Consider the following 4,910-nt stretch of genomic DNA (forward strand, 5'->3'; position numbering starts at 1 on the left):
AATGCACCTACAAGTATTGGAGAGAAACAGACTTAGAATTAAAGAATGGATTTCAATTAATCAATCCAATTGGAAAACAAAAAATACCTGGACAGCCATTCTTATATCAGAACAAATTGCATTTAACATCAAGAAAATACTTATATACAAAGAAGGTCTCTACTTACTGATTGGGGGAACATTAGACCAAGAAGTACTAACGCTGATAACCAAATGCACCAAATATGAAGTCAGTAAAATATGTAAGGCATTTGCTTACAAAACTAGAGAAATATGTGGAAGGAATTGTGATGGTTGTAGGAAATTTCAATACTCCATTATCACTACTAGACAGATCCACCAGACAGAAAACCAGCAAAGACCTAAAAATCCTAAATGAGAAACTAGAAGAACTAGGATTAATGGAATTGGATAGGGCCATCCACCCCCAAAAATAGAATATACATTATGTTCAAGTACACATGGAACCTTCTCTAGAGTAGACAATGCCTTAGAATATAAATCTAACTTGTACAAAGTCACAAATATAAGGATTATAAGAAGCACCCTGTCAGACCACTATGCAACAGAAATTAATATTGACTGTAAAAAGAAGGTCTGGAGAACATCCTGGAGACTAAACAACATGTTGCTCAATAACAGATGGATCAAGAATGAACACAAAAAAAGAAATAAAAACATTCTTTGAGAGGAATGATAATAAAGAAACAAATTGTCAAAAATTGTAAGACATAGCAAAATCAGTGATTAGAGAAAATTCTTAACAATGTAGGCATATGTATGGAAAGACAAGAACAACAAAATCAAAATCTGAAATAACAGCAGCAGAGAAACTCAAACACAGGCATAAGGAAAGAAATAATAAAAACCAAAGCAGAAATAAACATTAGAATCAAAGTAAACAATACAAAAATCAATGATACCAGGAGCTGGTTTTTTGAAGAAAGAAACACGATAAACAAACCGCTGGCAACACTCACCAAAAAAAAGAAGAGAGAAAACACCGAAATAAATAGGATCACAATAGAAAGGGGAGAAATTACAACAAAATCTCAAGATAAAAGACATCATATGGGCTTATTTTGAATAACCATACTCAGATATGTTAGATAATCCAGGAGAAATTGACAGGTTTCTAGAAAAATATCATCTTCCAAGACATAGTAAAGAGAATGTAGAATGCCTAAACAGGCCAATCAGAGCCAAGAAAATTGAAACCACAATCAAGAAACTTCTCAAGAACCAAAGTCAAGAAAAAGATGGTTTTAGTCCCCTGAGCGTCAAATGGGTGTGGCCCAAAAACCAAAAAAAAAAAAAAAGATGGTTTTACAGGTGAATTCTAGTAAACATTCAGAGAAGAATTTTTACCATTGATTCTTAGGTTCTTACAAAACTTGGAAAAGACAGGAATCCTCTCAAATTATTTATATGAGGCTAATATCATACTAATTCCCAAAGCTGATAAAGAAACCGCCAAGAAGGAAAATTACAGACCAATCTCACTAGTAAACAAGGATGCAAAGATTCTCAACAAAATCCTAGCAAGCAGAATCCAACAATAGATCAAAGAGATTATACAGCATGATCAAGTGGGTTTCATCCCAGGAGTGCAAGTATGGTTCAACATATGCGAATAAATCAACATTATTCACCACATAAACAAGAAAAAAGACAAATATCACATGATCATATCAATGCAGAGAAGCATTTAAAAAATTCAACACTCATTTATGATGAAAACACTCAACAAAATAAAATGGAAGAAACCTTATGGGCTTGGCAGGCCCCCAGCCATTCCCCTATTTCTCCCTATGGACTCCAGGCCTTTCCTGGCTGCCAGCTCAGTTGGCCTGAAGTGGGTTCCAGGTAAACTCTTTTAGGGGTCTTCATGCTTTCTCCCCTCCCTACTCTAGGGGGAAGGACTTTGGGAAGGGGCCGGGCAGATATTTGGCTTCCGGTTCTTTAATCCTGGATGCCATCTCTTCCCAAGAATGGGGTTAATGGACACACCCCATGCCAGAGGCCTATTCCCTAGTTTAGGGGGTGATGGGAGGCTTTGCAGGCCTCCAGCTGTTCCCCTATTTCTCCCCTGGACTTCACGCCTTCGGTGATGCTGGACTCTATAGTGGTCCTCAGGCTTTCCCCTTTTCCCTCCCTACACTAAGGGGGGATGCATGGGGAGGAGGGCAGGCTGATGCAACACTGGTGTATGTCGGGACATTCATTGGTATTTTTTCTCTTTGGTCTCCATTTTAAAAACATTGCAGGGGTATCATATATATTCAAAATAAAAATGAGAGGATGGAGTCAGGCTGGAAAGAGACCAGTACTCTTTTCCTACTTGATTACTCTCAGCGGCCTCTTGGCCTCTTCCTTCTTTCATTATGTAACTGTGGTTGCTACCATACTCGGTTACTGATTAGTTCCCACTCAAGTGCATTTCTCGGTATGGAACTGTGGGTAGTCATTTTGCAGACTCCAGAAGGCTAAATCACAGAACAAAGTGGTGTCCAGGATTCAGCACCCTCCTCCCAACTATTTCTAATGACATAGAAGGGACATGCATATCTCCTTTGAATATTGTAGATATATTCCCTAAACCACTATAACTATTATTGAATATCCCCTTAAACGATGACCATTGTGTCCACTGTCTTAAGTTAGATTGCTTATTTTCCCATCTTTTTACCTTCTCTTCTCTTTGTGATCTGTACAATAAGGAATTTTAGTGAAAGAGTCCCTCAGTTTAATGCTTATATTTAAACCAAGTCACAGGGATTTTTGGACTTGTTCTTGCAGCCCCCATATCCGCTGATAATGCCACGTGGCATTAGTCATTGTTTGCATAGGCACTTTAAAATGGAAAATACTATACATACAAATAAGTACTTATCTAATAGAGATAGGAACACATGAATCTTGTAGTGCAATGTGACCTTACACCCTGAACACTGACATAATGACCTGGCACAAGCCTCAGAAGAATGGGCATTTTCCATTCACCTCTGAACCAGGGAAACCATCTATGAAACATCCAAAGTTGTCTATAACATCATCTGGAAGCAATCTTCTACCAGGGACGACCCTACTGCTGCTCTGATATCAATCTATTCAAAATAGTCTTCCCTTAACACAGATTCCAGGATCTTCAATACAGAAACATGATACCAACAACAGTGACTGTGTGAAAAATAAAAATGTATTGACACTACAGACAATGACATGGATTGGACAAACTAGTTTGCTTGGAGCCTAGAGTTGGTCTTATGTCAGGAAACTCCAGGGGTAGGGTCTCCTTGTATTTAGGCCAAGGGTTTCCTTTCTATGTCCCCCATACTTTGGTGGGCCTATGCAAACAATAATTGACACTTGAACACTGTTTTTACTGTGCTCCTTTGACTCTAAACCTTAAAAATAATACATGTAAGCTTTTGAGGTTAACTTAAACTAATATGCATGTGCATGAAAATGTAAAAAACTACTATGCCTTCAAGTTTAAGGAGTTACGTAAATCTTATGGCTTTAGACTGCTTTGTGTACCGCTAAGAAATGTTATAATGTACTACAGTCTCGGATATTGTGGGACAAAGTAATTGTACATGGGTTTTGTTTTATTTTTTAATGTTCTTTGACTCTAAGTTAAAAATTAAGGTGTCAGCAGGGGAATTCCTTCTGAGAACTCTGGGTGATTGTACTTCCACTGTAAATTTACCTTGTCCTCTTTCTTTACATCATTGTTCACTAAGAAAAAAAGAGAGAGATATCTACATTAAAAAGAGCCCACAACTAAACTACCCTTTTGTTTTAAATATATATGAAACACTTCACGAATTTGCGTGTCATCATTGGTCAGGGGCCATGCTAATCTTCTCTGTATCATTCCAATTTTAGTATATGTGCTGCCGAAGTGAGCACAACTAAATTACAGTTAATGGCAAAAAATTAAAAGCATTTCACTAAGGTCAGAAACTAGGCAAGATTTCCACACTCTCCAATTTTATTCAACATAGGTTTAGAAGTCCTAGCAAAAATAATCAGACAAGAAGAAGAAACCAAAAGAATCCAAACAGGGAAAGAGAAAGTCAAATATTCTCTTTTTTTTTTTTGCAGATGATATGATATACATAGAAATACTAGAGTCCACAGTAAAGTCCTAGAAACAATAAACCATTACAGAAAAGTGGCTGGCTACAAAGTTAATACATAAAAGCCAGTAGCATTCCACTATACAAACAATGAAACAGAGGAGAAAGAGATTAAGGAGATGATCATATTTAAAATAGCACCTAAAATACCAAATAACTAGGAATCAACCTGACAAGAGAAGTGAAAGACCTATCCATAAAAACTTCTAAACCGGGGGCGGGGTGGAGGGAAAAAAAAAAAAAAGAAATAAAGAGGACTTAAGAAAATGGTCATGAATAGAAAGAATTAACATTATCAAAATGACTATCATACCTAAGTTAGTATATAGATTCAATGCAATGCTATCCAAATTCAGACATCATTTTTAAGGACTTGGAACAATCAATTATGTAGTTTGTATAAAACTAAAATAGACTTGGCTAGCCAAATCCATACTCAAAAACAAGAAACTGGGGGAAATTTCTTTAACCTGAAGCTCTACTATAAGCCATAGTGATCAAAATAGCATGGCACTATAAATAAAAAATAGAGTCACAGAACTACTTGCCAGAATAGAACATACCACTTAATATATATAGTCATCTACTTTTTGACAAGGAGCTAAGAATCTGAAATGAAATAAAGAGAGTCTCTTCAACAAATGATGCTGGAGCAACTAGACAACCACCTGTAAGAAATTAAAGATTGACCCATACCTCACACCTTATACAAATGTAAGCCAAAAATGAATTAGAAACCTTGAAATCAGACCCAAATATGTAATG

General features: G+C 36.6%; 1 non-coding gene across 1 annotated transcript; it reads right to left on the bottom strand.

The window, feature by feature from the left end:
* Positions 1 to 3,808: 3,808 nt before the first annotated feature.
* LOC126000614 (U6 spliceosomal RNA) lies at positions 3,809 to 3,915 on the bottom strand. The gene has a single exon (XR_007492813.1). It is a non-coding gene; the product is annotated as a U6 spliceosomal RNA (small nuclear RNA).
* Positions 3,916 to 4,910: the final 995 nt, after the last annotated feature.

The sequence above is a fragment of the Suncus etruscus genome (assembly GCF_024139225.1).
Source record: "Suncus etruscus isolate mSunEtr1 chromosome X unlocalized genomic scaffold, mSunEtr1.pri.cur SUPER_X_unloc_3, whole genome shotgun sequence".
Classification (NCBI taxonomy): Eukaryota; Metazoa; Chordata; class Mammalia; order Eulipotyphla; family Soricidae; genus Suncus; species Suncus etruscus.